Below are 15,231 nucleotides of genomic sequence, written 5' to 3' on the forward strand. Positions count from 1 at the left end.
ACGATTTCCGGATAACACAATTATAGCATGAACAATAGACAATTATCATGAACAAGGAAATATAATAATAACTATTTTATTATTGCCTCTAGGGCATATTTCCAATAGATAGCATAAGTATTGCGGTGGGTAAACAAATTACTGTCGAGCAATTGATAGAAAAGTGCATAATTATGAGAATATCTAGGCATGATCATGTATATAGGCATCACGCCCGCGACAAGTAGACCGAAACGATTCTGCATCTACTACTATTACTCCACACATCGACCGCTATCCAGCATGCATCTAGAGTATTAAGTTCATAAGAACAGAGTAACACATTAGGCAAGATGACATGATGTAGAGGGATAAACTCAAGCAATATGATATAAACCCCATCTTTTTATCCTCGATGGCAATAATACAATACGTGCCTTGCTGCCCCTGTTGTCACTAGGAAAGGACACCGCAAGATTGAACCCAAAGCTAAGCACTTCTCCCATTGCAAGAAAGATCAATCTAGTAGGCCAAACCAAACTGATAATTCGAAGAGACTTGCAAAGATAACAAATCATACATAAAAGATTTTAGAGAAGAATCAAATATTGTTCATAGATAATCTTGATCATAAACCCACAATTCATCGGATCTCGACAAACACACCGCAAAAAGAATTACATTGAATAGATCTCCAAGAAGATCGAGGGGAACTTTGTATTGAGATCCGAAGAGAGAGAAGAAGCCATCTAGCTAATAACTATGGACCCGAAGGTCTATGCTAAACTACTCACACATCATCGGAGAGGCTATGGTGTTGATGTAGAAGCCCTCCGTGATTGATTCCCCCTCCGGTGGAGCTCTAGAAAGGCCCCAACATGGGATCTCTAGGGTACAGAAGGTTGCGGCGGTGGAAATAGGGTTTCGTGGTGCCCCTAGATGTTTTCGGGGTATATGGATATATATAGGAGGAAGAAGTAGGTCGGTGGAGCTGCGAGGGGCACACGAGGGTGGGGGGCGCGCCTCCCTGCCTCGTGGCCTCCTCGCTCCTTTCTTGACGTCTACTCCAAGTCCCCTGGAACATGTTTGTTCCAAAAATAACTCTCCCGAAGGTTTCATTCCGTTTGGATTCCGTTTGATATTCCTTTTCTGCGAAACACTGAAATAGGCAAAAAAAAAGCAATTTGCACTGGGCCTTGGGTTAGTAGGTTAGTCCCAAAAATAATATAAAAGTGTATAATAAATCCCATTAAACATCCAAAACAGATAATATAATAGCATGGAACAATAAAAAATTATAGATACGTTGGATACGTATCACGCCCTCCTCAGGCTGGGCTCGGGGTCTCTCTTATGGAGGACCTCAGACCTAGCCAACGTCACGAGGGAGGCGCTCGGGCACCACATGGAGGCGTGCTTCGCTTCACGTTTCCCTCAAGATGGCACAAGGCGTGGAGCGCCTTGTGCTCAGGAGTTCATCACCAACGCGGTCCAGGAGCTTCAAGAGGCAAGGACCATACGCGGCGACCGCCGCCCACCACCCGGCGCAGTTCCCCATCCTGGCGAGGATGGCGGGCTGCGTCTCTGTATCGACATTCCAGGGCTCAACAGGGTTGCATATCAGGGACATTTCTGGCCTTCATGCGTTGGACGGTGCAAGGGTCCACCTCACAGCTACGTTCGCATGCCATTCGGCTTGCCGAGCATGGCTGTCACCTTCCAGCGCCACCTGCGGAGCATCCTGACGGCTCAGGAGGCCAGGCATCACGCCGTCCTAGAGGAGGTCGCGACGGTTCTTCAGGAGCCACCTGGGCCTGCGGGTCCTCCTGAGGCTCAGGACCCTGGCGGCTCATGAGGGACAACCCTTCAGCGCGCATCTTCAGCTACTCCAACACCGCTCCAACTACGGTATCAGGTGACTCTTTGTAGTTCATTCAGTTAGGGGCGCCCCTTGGGCAGCATCATCCCCAAGTCGCATGGGCCTGTCCCTGCGACGTGTATCCTTTTGCATCTCTAGCTTATTTTGACGGTGGCGCCCCTCGGGCTGCATCATCCCCAGGCTGCATGGGTCCGTCCCTGTGGCATGTATCGTTCTTGCATCTACCTAAGCTAACTTGCCTCTTTGCTCGAGTCGTTCTATGATTATCACCTGCTTACCTGTTGCCCTTCGCGGCCACCCGCATCACCAATCGATCCCTCGCTCACCCCGCAACGGGGCTACTCATGCCGGCACGACGCTTGTGCTCGGGTTCGCCCCTGCAACACTGACAAATCTAAGCGATCGAGCTCTGGCTCACGGCGCGCCCCGCGCATGTCACCTCACCAGGCCCTTAGTGCCTTCATCTTCTTGCGAAACGACCAGTGGCAGACTGGCAAGCGCGGTTGCAACTTGTATTCCTCCCTCGCACTGACCTGCAGGAATCTCCGGAGGCTGATGGCGGGAGGCATCGCGGGCTCCTTCTTTTTTCACACAATTCGCTTACGCGTTAAAGGGGGGCTCTTGAGCATCGCGACTCAGGAGCTCTTACTGGCTCTTCAGCCCTCACCTTGACCATGGCATCACGACCTGGCATACCAGCGGCGGCTGAGCTCGCTCGAGGGCCGGGACCCGAGGATGCAGAGCACATAGAAGAGCGTGAAAGGAGGGGAAAGCTCGCGCGAGCCTGACCCAGCTGACACACGGAATTGGCGTTGCGCAAGGAATCGGCTCCGGACCACTAAGATAAGTTTCATGCTCGAATCAGCTCGACACTGAGAGACAAGATTCCCACCTCCAACAGCCTTGCTGTGGCGACGCCACCTTCCTTTCCCACCTTCAGGTAGTTGCTCGAACGCTAAAGGGGACCTCTTGAGCATCACGCCTTAGGAGCTCTTACTGGACCTCGGGCCGCTCACCTCCTGGACTTGACCACGGCATCGCAACCTGGCATACCAGCGGTGGCTGCAGCCTGCCTGGGGACCGAGACCTATCGGCATAGAGCGCCAAGCTACCGCGAGGATGGAAAGGGGGGACTGAGCCGAAGCAAGACATGCAGTCGTAAATCTTCACAATAAGGATAACATTGACAAAACGCAATACACACACTTTACACGCCCCCATGGGGTGCATCTCGATTCCTCACAGGGAACAAAAGAAGAAGGTTTCTAGGAGCCCTGTCTACAAGCGTCGCCGTCGATGCCATCATCAACAGGGGGCCATGGGAGGCCGATGCCAACCTCATCCAGATCGACGACAGCGATGAGCGAACGCCGTCGCGGAACTCCGGGCGCGACATGAGCTCGGGGGCACGTAGCTGTCGTCGCTCATCTCTGGAGTCTTGTCAGGCCCGGGAGAGTCACTGGACTCCCAGAAGCCGCCGCTCCTGCTGGAGGAGCTGTCGGCAGGTCCAAGGGCGGGCTGAGCGCTTGCCGCCGCACCATCCTGACGGCCCCCTCTAGGGCAGCATTCCAGGCGATTGCCCTCCTCGTCGAAGACCGTGAAGAACAGCATGGAGGCGCTGTCGTACTCGAAATGTACGGCGAGCGCCCCCTCCGTGCGGCAGACGCGAGCGACCTCACCCCATCCGCGGGTCATGAAGATCTTGCCTGGGGAGACGACCTCGACCTCCGCTCCCGTCGTCGGGGTGTCACACCCGGCGTGCTGCAACCACAACTCTAGTGGCCCCCTCGGCGGCATCTCTTCGGCAAAGAACGGTGGAAGCCGGATCCACGTGCGCGGTGGCATCGCCGCCCACACCACGAGTTCTCGCGAGGAGTCCTCGGCGTGGGTTCGTGGGGCGGCGGCGCGTGCCACCACTGCACAGCCACTGCGGCCATGGCGTGAGGGCCGTTGGCCCCTGACTCCTCCTCCAGAGCCATCCGCCTGAGCATACAAGGGCAGCGGGTAGCCCGGGGAGGCCGCTCGTGCCCGGGCCTTGTCACCTCCGGTCTCGTGACGATGTTGTGGGAGAGGACCGGCCTCTTCTTCGGCGGGAGTGGCTCTGGCTCTTCGCGGGGGGTTTTCCCCTTCTCAGCGGCGGAGAACCTCTGTATCGGTGCCATGGGTGTTGAAGCAAGGAAGAAGAAGAAGAAGCGGGCGGAATGGAGGAAGAGATGAGCGACGGGGGCTCTACCCCTCTCCTCATTTATAGCCAGAGGGAGGCCAACCGCCGGCCTCCATGATCTAAGGTAATGATGACCTTCTTCTGCATGCAACATGGTCTCGTCAAGTCGGCAGTTGCCGAGGCAGGATGGGGAAGCGGAGACGCCCACGACCCGTGAATCGCCGCACATCAATCGAGGCCACATGCTGTTGGGGCCCGCGGCGCTCCGCACTTGACCCTTGGCTTCACCTCAAAGCCAAGCCCAAACGCGCCTTGGGCCCGGGGGCTACTATCAGCGTCCTGGGAATAGGGGTACCCAGACTTGCCTGCCTGCGACCCAGGGCGTGGCTCATCCAGCGCCCTGGTGCGACCCATCTTCATCAGCAACCATTTAATACCCTCGCGAGGGGCCAAGCCTCGTGAGGCGGACGACGCAAGACCTCCTCAGGGGCAGCCTCCCTAGGTTGGCTCCTGAGGGGCGGAGATATCTATGCAAGGGGCACCTCGCGAGGAGCGCGTGACGTAAGCCATGACAACCAAGGCCGGGCGGGCGCCAGCGAGCGCAGAGTACTCGTTGCCTCTTTGGTGCTAAAGGGGGCAAGCGCAGACGAGGAGTCCCGAGGCATCAGGCAAAGGTTTCCATATTAGTGCAACGAGACCAAGACCAGCAGGACGGCAGGACGGAGGTCATCGCAGAGCCCACGACAGCGTCACCACCAGAGCCTTTGGTAGGAGAAGACCACCTTTTGTCAGGATAACTTGTAGTAGTTGTCTCCCTTCAAATTTGCTATTGTGGGATCCCTTCCCGCCTAATATTTGGGAAGAGGACCAGGGCCTCTATAAATAGGACTAGCCACCACCATAGACGAGGGACAATCGAGACCATCCACACACACACAAGCTCATCGAGCTCAAGAACACCTATCCTCAGGAGGCTGTTCATCCCTTGTACTTGTTCATCCTCAGCCTACAAGGCAATCCACCACACCACACTGGAGTAGGGTATTACACCACAACAGTGGCCCAAACCAGTATAAATCTTTGTGTCCCTTGTTCTTCGGGTTCAGTGAGCTAGGCTTAGAGATGGTTGCAAGAGTGGGCTCGCAGGGGAGAGAGATCTTCGTGCGCACCCCAGTGTTCAAACCTCAAGGGTTTGCCGGAACCCGTAATCCGACAACCGTGATCGAACACTCTTGAAAGTAGTGTCGCAGCTTCCGGGGTGCCATGAAGACCGCATAAGCTATCTTTTGGTTGTGTGGGTATTGAGATTTTGCATGGTGTTAGAACCACCTATACATAGTACATGGGTTTCTGGAGAGGGAATTTATGTCCCTCCTCCTGTCGTTCGACGACAAGGACCGCACTCACTACCTGGTGAGTCGCAGATATGTAAAGCAACATAGGTTCGCCAACACTTGGTGCGACAAGGATTGGGTTGCTTGCTAACAAAGTTTTTATTTCTTCCAATCTAGTTGTGGCCGCGTCCGTCCACTCGAAGTGGTCGGTGCGTCGGAGCAGTCGATAACGCGGTAGCACCTTTTCTCCTAGTCCGGAGATAAAGCGGCTCAAGGCTGCCACGCACCCCGCTAGTTATTGGACTTGCTTGAATTCTGTTGATGTTGCCAATTGTGACAAGGCTTGGATTTTTGCTGGGTTCGCTTAAATTCCCCTATTAGAAACGATGAACCCAAGTAGTTTTCCGGCTAGGACGCCGAAGACACATTTTTTCGGATTGAGCCGTATGTCGTATGTTCGGAGGTTGTCAAATATGAGTCATAGATCGTCCACCAATGATTCGACATGTTTAGTCTTGATGACGACGTCGTCTACGTATGCCTCCACTGTTTTGCCAATTTGCTTCTCCAAACATGTTTGAATCATGCGTTGGTAAGTGGCACCAGCGTTTTTGAGCCCAAAAGGCATAGTGTTGAATCAGAAAGGCCCATAGGGTGTAATGAATGTTGTTGCGGCCTAGTCGGACTCCTTCATCCTAATTTGATGGTATCCGGAGTATGCGTCAAGGAAACACAGTGAGTCGTGTCCTGCGGTTGCGTCAATGATTTGGTCAATGCGGGGCAGTGGGAAGGGGTCCTTAGGGCAAGCCTTGTTGAGGTCCTTGAAATCGACACAAAGGTGCCATGATTTATCCTTCTTCGGCACCATGACCAGGTTTGCCATCCAGTCCGGGTGTTTGATTTCTCTAATGAACTCGGCTTCAAGTAGCTTGGCTAGCTCTGATATCTACTACACAACCTTCTTCTTGTAGACATTGTTGGGCCTCCAAGTGCAGAGGTTTGTAGGACAGTAGCAAATTTCCCTCAAGTGGATGACCTAAGGTTTATCAATCCGTGGGAGGCGTAGGATGAAGATGGTCTCTCTCAAACAACCCTGCAACCAAATAACAAAGAGTCTCTTGTGTCCCCAACACACCCAATACAATGGTAAATTGTATAGTTGCACTAGTTCGGCGAAGAGATGGTGATACAAGTGAAATATGGATGGTAGATATAGGTTTTTGTAATCTGAAAATATAAAAACAGCAAGGTAGCAAGTGGTAAAAGTGAGCGTAAACGGTATTGCAATGCGTTGAAACAAGGCCTAGGGTTCATACTTTCACTAGTGCAAGTTCTCTCAACAATAATAACATAATTGGGTCATATAACTATCCCTCAACATGCAACAAAGAATCACTCCAAAGTCACTAATAGCAAAGAACAAACGAAGAGATTATTGTAGGGTACGAAACCACCTCAAAGTTACTCTTTCTGATCGATCTATTCAAGAGTCCGTAGTAAAATAACATGAAGTTATTCTTTCCGTTCAATCTATCATAGAGTTCGTACTAGAATAACACCTTAAGACACAAATCAACCAAAACCCTAATGTCACCTAGATACTCCAATGTCACCTCAAGTATCCCTGAGTATGATTATACGATATGCATCACACAATCTCAGATTCATCTATTCAACCAACACAAAGAACTTCAAAGAGTGCCCCAAAGTTTCTACCGGAGAGTCAAGACAAAAACGTGTGCCAACCCCTATGCATAAGTTCACGAGGTCATGGAACTCGCAAGTTGATCACCAAAACATACAACCAGTGGATCACATGATATCCCATTGTCACCATAGATAAGCACATGCAAGACATACATCAAGTGTTCTCAAATCCTTAAAGACTCAATCCAATAAGACAACTTCAAAGGGAAAACTCAATACATTACAAGAGAATAGAGGGGGATAAACATCATAAGATCCAACTATAATAGCAAAGCTCGCGATACATCAAGATCGTGCCAAATCAAGAACACGGGAGAGAGAGAGAGATCAAACACATAGCTACTGGTACATACCCTCAGCCCCGAGGGTGAACTACTCCCTCCTCGTCATGGAGAGTGCCGGGATGATGAAGATGGCCACCGGAGAGGGATTCCCCCTCCGGCAGGGTGCCAGAACAGGTCTAGATTGATTTTCGGTGGCTACGGAGGCTTGCGGCGGCGGAACTCCTAATCTAGGATTCTTTCTGGAAGTTTGGGTATATATAAGAGGTGTTGGAGTCGGGAATAAGTCAGGGGGTCCCCGAGCCGGCCACGAGGTAGGGGGCGCGCCCCCACCCTCGTGGTGGCCTCTGGACTCTTCTGGCCCATCTCCGGTACTCCGTGGGCTTCTTTTGGTCCAAAAATGATCTCCGTCAAATTTCAGGTCAATTGGACTCCGTTTGGTTTTCCTTTTCTGCGATACTCAAAACAAGGGAAAAACATAAACTGGCACTGGGCTCTTGGTTAATAGGTTTGTACCAAAAATCATATAAAATAGCATATAAATGCATATAAAACATCCAAGGTTGATAATATAATAGCATGGAACAATAAAAAATTATAGATACGTTGGAGACATATCAAGCATCCCCAAGCTTAATTCCTGCTCATCCTCGAGTAGGTAAATGATAAAAACAGAATTTTTGATGTGGAATGCTACCTAACATATTTATCAATGTAATTTTCTTTATTGCGGCATGAACGTTCAGATCCGAAAGATTCAAGACAAAAGTTTAATATTGACATAAAAATAATAATACTTCAAGCATACTAACAAAGCAATCATGTCTTCTCAAAATAACATGTCCAAAGAAAGCTATCCCTACAAAATCATATAGTCTGGCTATGCTCTATCTTCATGACACAAAATATTTAAATCATGCACAACCCCGATGACAAGCCAAGCAATTGTATCATACTTTTGATGTTCTCATACTTTTTAAATCTTCACGCAATACATGATCGTGAGCCATGGACATAACACTATAGGTGGAATAGAATGGTGGTTGTGGAGAAGACAAAAAGGAGAAGACAGTCTCACATCAACTAGGCGTAGCAACAGGCTATGGAGATGCCCATCAATAGATATCAATGTGAGTGAGTAGGGATTGCCATGCAACGGATGCACTAGAGCTATAAGTGTATGAAAGCTCAAAAAGAAACTAAGTGGGTGTGCATCCAACTCACTTGCTCACGAAGACCTAGGGCATTTTGAGCAAGCCCATCATTGGAATATACAAGCCAAGTTCTATAATGAAAGATCCCCACTAGTATATGAAAGTGACAACATAGGAGACTCTCTATCATGAAGATCATGGTGCTACTTCGAAGCACAAGTGTGGTAAAAGGATAGTAGCATTGCCCCTTCTCTCTTTTTCTCTCATTTTTTTGTTTTTTGGGCCTTCTCTTTTTTATGGCCTTTTTTCTTTTCTTTTTATTTTTCGTCCAGAGTCTCATCCCGACTTGTGGGGGAATCATAGTCTCCATCATCCTTTCCTCACATGGGACAATGCTCTAATAATGATGATCATCACATTTTTATTTACGACTCAAAAAATTACAACTCGATACTGGAACAAAATATGACTCTATATGAATGCCTCCGGCGGTGTATTGGGATGTGCAATGAATCAAGAGTGACATGTATGAAAGAATTATAAACGGTGGCTTTGGCACAAATACAATGTCAATTACATGATCATTTTTTTAGAAAAGGAGGAATACCCCGGCCTCTGCATCTGGACGATGCATACGGCCAATTTATTAATTATTAACACAAGACCTTACAAAGTCGTACAACAGTAAGACCAAAGCCACCATCTCAGCAACCTCTATCGCTACTCCTATCTAGTTGATGAAGGGGCGCTGATGGTCTGGGCCTAATACCAAATAGACCTCGTAGTCAAACCTAACATCTAAGACCTGAGGTCCCAACCAGGACTCCTGCCGGGTATGGGCACCCACTAGTCCGGCGTGCTCCTCAACCAGGACGCCTACCGGGTATGAGGCCACCACAACCACCTGCCACCTATCCATCTTCAGAGTTGTACTGTTGCATCGGCCTTGCCCGGTCTCGCTGCCGCCGACGCCACCATGACGCCAGACAGCATCGACCTCCTGTGTGTGTCCATCACCACACATCTGACGCCAAGCCTCCGCTGCTCCATGCCGCCAAGAGCCGCCGCCAAGAATATGTAGAAAGAAACACCGCTCCACCGATAGGGAGGCAGCACACCCCCACCCCTCACTTGCAGACCCTCCCATCCGATCCCAAAGTCCTTGGCACCGCCTCCAGGAAGGTAATGGTGCACGGGGCGCCGCCGACGCCCAATCGGCATCGGATCTTGGGCTTTCACCGGGACATGGGTCGGAGTGGAGAGATGGTGTCCTTAGTAGCGCCCCCAAGGAGGAAAGCGGCGCCAAAAGGTGGCGTGGCCGCTGCCGGCTGGCCAAGGCGGCCAAGGTTTCCCTCGGACATCAATCTGCTCCAGCAGAACACACCGGGGGTGGATCCAACAAGATCCAAAGCCGAACCAGGGACTGGGAAGGGATGCATGGAAGGGAGGGGACAATACCTCTAGATCTGGCATGGGAAGCTCCACGCCGTGCACGACCACCACCTGTGTCTCGCCGTCCTCACAGCCGAGCCCTCAGGCACGCCACACGCCACGCCAGCAGGGGCCACCGCCCTGGATCCGAGGGCCTCCGCGAAGAAGGAGCACTGAAGACCCTGCCGCCACCTTCCCCGGCGCCCGCACGGGCTTTCCCAGCGGTCGTCTTCGGTGGCGGCGAGGGGGTGGGGGTGGCGGCGGGGGGAAACCCTAGACTCCCACGCGCCTACCAACTGTCCGATGCAAAGACAATGATGGAGATCATGCAAAGCAATATGACAATGATGGAGCGTGTCATAATAAACAGAACGATGGAAAGTTACATGGCAATATATCTCGGAATGGCTATGAAAATGCCATAATAGGTAGGTATGGTGGCTGTTTTGAGGAAGGTAAATGGTGGGTTCATGGTACCGGTGAAAGTTGCACGGTACTAGAGAGGCTAGCAACGGTGGAAGGGTGAGAGTGCGTACAATCCGTGGACTCAACATTAGTCATAAAGAACTCACATACTTATTGCAAAAATCTATTAGTTATCAAAACAAAGTACTACGCGCATGCTCCTAGGGGGTAGATTGGTAGGAAAAGACCATCGCTTGTCCCTGACCGCCACTCATAAGGAAGACAATCAAAAAATAAATCATGCTCCAACTTCATCACATAATGGTTCACCATATGTGCATGCTACGGGAATCACAAACTTTAACACAAGTATTTCTCAAATTCACAACTACTCAACTAGCATGACTCTAATATCACCATCTTCATATCTCAAAACAATCATCAAGTATCAAACTTCTTATAGTATTCAATGCACTTTTTATGATAGTTTTTATTATACCCATCTTGGACGCCTATCATATTAGGACTAATTTTATAACCAAAGCAAATTACCATGTTGTTCTAAAATACTCTCAAAATAATATACGTGAAGCATGAGAGTTCATCTATTTCTTCAAAATAAAACCACCGTCGTGCTCTAAAAGGATATAAGTGAAGCACTAGAGCAAATGATAAACTACTCCGAAAGATATAAGTGAAGATCGATGAGTAGTTGAATAATTATGCAACTATGTGAAGACTCTGTAATATTTAAGAATTTCAGATCTTGGGATATTATTTAAACAGCAAGCAAAACAAAATAAAATAAAATGATGCTCCAAGCAAAACACATATCATGTGGTGAATAAAAATATAGCTCCAAGTAAAGTTACCGATGAACAAAGATGAAAGAGGGGATGCCATCCGGGGCATCCCCAAGCTTAGGCTCTTGGTTGTCCTTGAATATTACCTTGGGGTGCCTTGGGCATCACCAAGCTTAGGCGCTTGCCACTCCTTATTCCATAGTCCATCGAATCTTTACCCAAAACTTGAAAACTTCACAACACAAAACTCAACAGAAAACTCGTAAGCTCCGTTAGTATAAGAAAGCAAATCACCGCTTTTGGTACTGTTGTGAACTCATTCAAATTTCATATTGCTGTAATATATACTGTATTCCAACTTCTCTATGGTTCATACCCTCCGATACTACTCATAGATTCATCAAAATAAGCAAACAACACGATGAAAACAGAATCTGTCAAAAACAGAATAGTCTGTTGTAATCTGTATCATTCGAATACTTCTGTCACTCAAAAAATTCTGAAATAAATTGGTCGACCTTAGGAATTTTTCTATTAATCATCTTAAAAAACAATCAACCTAATCGCACTCTCCAGTAAAAAATACTAGCAGCTAATCTCGTGAGCGCAAAAGTTTCTGTTTTTTACAGCAAGGTCGCAAAGACTTCACCCAAGTCTTCCCAAAGGTTCTACTTGGCACAAACACTAATTAAAACATAAAACCACATCTAAACAGAGGCTAGATGAATTATTTATTACTAAACAGAAAAAAAAGCAAAGAACAAAAATAAAATTGGGTTGCTTCCCAACAAGCGCTATCATTTAACGCCCCTAGCTAGGCATGATGATTTCAATGATGCTCACATAAAAGATAAGAATTGAAACATAAAGAGAGCATCATGAAGAATATGACTAGCACATTTAAGTCTAGCCCACTTCCTATGCATAGGGATTTTGTGAGCAAACAACTTATGGGAACAATAATCAACTAGCATAGGAAGGCAAAACAATCATAGCTTCAAGATTTTCAACATGTAGAGAGGAAACTTGATATTATTGCAATTCTTACAAGCATATATTCCTCCCTCATAATAATTACATGCAGGATCATAAGAAAATTCAAAAATATAGCTATCACAAAACATATTCTTAACACGATCCACATGTATGCAAAGTTGACACTCTTCCAAAATAGTGGGATTAACATTAACTAAAGTCATGACCTCTCCAAACCCACTTTCATAATTATCACAATAAGATTCAACACCCTCCAAAATAGTGGGATCATTACTTCCTAAAGTTGACACTCTTCCAGACCCACTTTCATCAATATAATCATCATAAATAGGAGGCATGCTATCATCAAAATAAATTTGCTCATCAAAACTTGGGGGACAAAAAATATCATCCTCATCAAACATAGCATCCCCAAGCTTATGGCTTTGCATATCATTAGCATCATGGATATTCAAATAATTCATACTAACAACATTGCAATCATGCTCATCATCCAAAGATGTAGTGCCAAACATTTTAATACATTCTTCTTCTAACACTTTGGCACAATTATCGGAATCCTTATTTTCACGAAAGACATTAAAAAGATGAAGCATATGAGGCAACCTTAATTCCATTTTTTGTAGTTTCCTTTTATAGACTAAACAAGTGATAAAACAAGAAACTAAAAGATTCGATTACAAGATCTAAAGATATACCTTCAAGCGCTAACCTCCCCGGCAACGGCGCTAGAAAAGAGTTTGATGTCTACTACACAACCTTCTTCTTGTAGACGTTGTTGGGCCTCCAAGTGCAGAGGTTTGTAGGATAGTCGCAAATTTCCCTCAAGTGGATGACCTAAGGTTTATCAATCCGTGGGAGGAGTAGGATGAAGATGGTCTCTCTCAAACAACCCTACAACCAAATAACAAAGAGTCTCTTGTGTCCCGAACACACCCAATATTATGGTAAATTGTATAGGTGCACTAGTTCGGCGAAGAGATGGTGATACAAGTGCAATATGGATGGTAGATATAGGTTTTTGTAATCTGAAAATATAAAAACAGCAAGGTAGCAAGTGGTAAAAGTGAGCGTAAACGGTATTGCAATGTGTTGACACAAGGCCCAGGGTTCATACTTTCACTAGTGCAAGTCCTCTCAACAATAATAACATAATTGGATCATATAACTATCCCTCAACATGCAACAAAGAGTCACTCCAAAGTCACTAATAGTGGAGAACAAACAAAGAGATTATTGTAGGGTACGAAACCACCTCAAAGTTATTCTTTCTGATCGATCTATTCAAGAGTCCGTAGTAAAATAACACGAAGCTATTCTTTCCGTTCAATCTATCATAGAGTTCGTACTAGAATAACACCTTAAAACACAAATAAACCAAAACCCTAATGTCACCTAGATACTCCAATGTCACCTCAAGTATCCGTGGGTATGATTATACGACATGCATCACACAATCTCAGATTCATCTATTCAACCAACACAAAGAACTTCAAAAAGTGCCCCAAAGTTTCTACCGGAGAGTCAAGACGAAAACGTGTGCCAACCCCTATGCATAAGTTCACGAGGTCACGGAACTCGCAAGTTGATCACCAAAACATACATCAAGTGGATCACGTGATATCCCATTGTCACCACAGATAAGCACATGCAAGACATACATCAAGTGTTCTCAAATCCTTAAAGATTCAATCTGATGAGACAACTTCAAAGGGAAAACTCAATCCATTACAAGAGAGTAGAGGGGGAGAAACATCATAAGATCCAACTATAATAGAAAAGCTCGCGATACATCAAGATCGTGTTGAATCAAGAACATGAGAGAGAGAGAGAGAGAGATCAAACACATAGCTACTGGTACATACCATCAGCCCCGAGGGTGAACTACTCCCTCCTCGTCATGGAGAGCGCCAATATGATGGCCACCGGAGAGGGATTCCCCCCTCCGGCAGGGTGCCGGAACGGGTCCAGATTGGTTTTCGGTGGCTACAGAGACTTGCGACGGCGGAACTCTCGATCTAGGTTTCTTTCTGGAAGTTTGGGTATATATAAGATGTGTTGGAGTCGGGAACAAGTCAGGGGGTCCTCGTGGCGGCCACGAGTTAGGGGGGAGCGCCCAGGGGGGTAGGGCGTGCCCCCACCCTCGTGGTGGCCTCGAGACTCTTCTAGCCCATCTCCGGTACTCTGTGGGCTTCTTCTGGTCCAAAAATGATCTCCATGAAATTTCAGGTCAATTGGACTCCGTTTGGTTTTCCTTTTCTGCGATACTCAAAAACAAGGAAAAAACAGAAACTGGCACTGGGCTCTAGGTTAATAGGTTAGTCCCAAAAATCATATAAAATAGCATATAAATGCATATAAAACATCCAAGGTTGATAATATAATAGCATGGAACAATAAAAAAGTATAGATACGTTGGAGACGTATCAAGCTCCTCCCCATAGCTTGTCGTTTGGGTTCGGAAAATCGTCGCGGCGTTTGCTTGACTGGTTTGAACCCCTTTATTATGTTGAGGCTATGTTCGGCCAGTCTGCATGGGATTCCTGGCATATCCGAAGGATGCCAAGCAAAGATGTCCCAATTTTCGCGCAGGAACGCTCGCAAGGTGACGTCAACCGTCGAGTCCAGCTGTGCTCCAATGGAGGCTGTCTTGTTAGGATCCATCGGGTGCACTTGAAATTTAACTATTTCGTTTGCTGGTTTGAAAGAAGTGGACTTGGGCCTCTTATCGAGGATTACATCGTCCTTGCCCACTGTGGTCCGCAGAGTGGTTAACTACTCGGTCGCGAGGGCCTCAATAGTGCCTCGAGGGCCAGGGTGCAGTTTTGTTTTCGGCGCGGAGTGCTATATTCAGATCACTGGTGATGGTGATAACTCCATTAGGCCCTGGCATTTTGAGTTTCATGTACCCGTAATGGGGTATTGCTTGAAAGCGTGTGAAGGCGTCTCGCCCCAACAGGGCGTGATATCCGTTGTTGAAAGGTGCCACGTGGAAGAGTAACTCTTCGGACCTGTAGTTCTCCGATGTACCGAATAATACATCAAGTTTAATTTTCCCCGAGCATCGTGCTTCTTGACTGGGGATAATGCCTCGAAAG

Source organism: Triticum dicoccoides, chromosome 2A (assembly GCF_002162155.2).
Source record: "Triticum dicoccoides isolate Atlit2015 ecotype Zavitan chromosome 2A, WEW_v2.0, whole genome shotgun sequence".
Lineage (NCBI taxonomy): Eukaryota > Viridiplantae > Streptophyta > Magnoliopsida > Poales > Poaceae > Triticum > Triticum dicoccoides.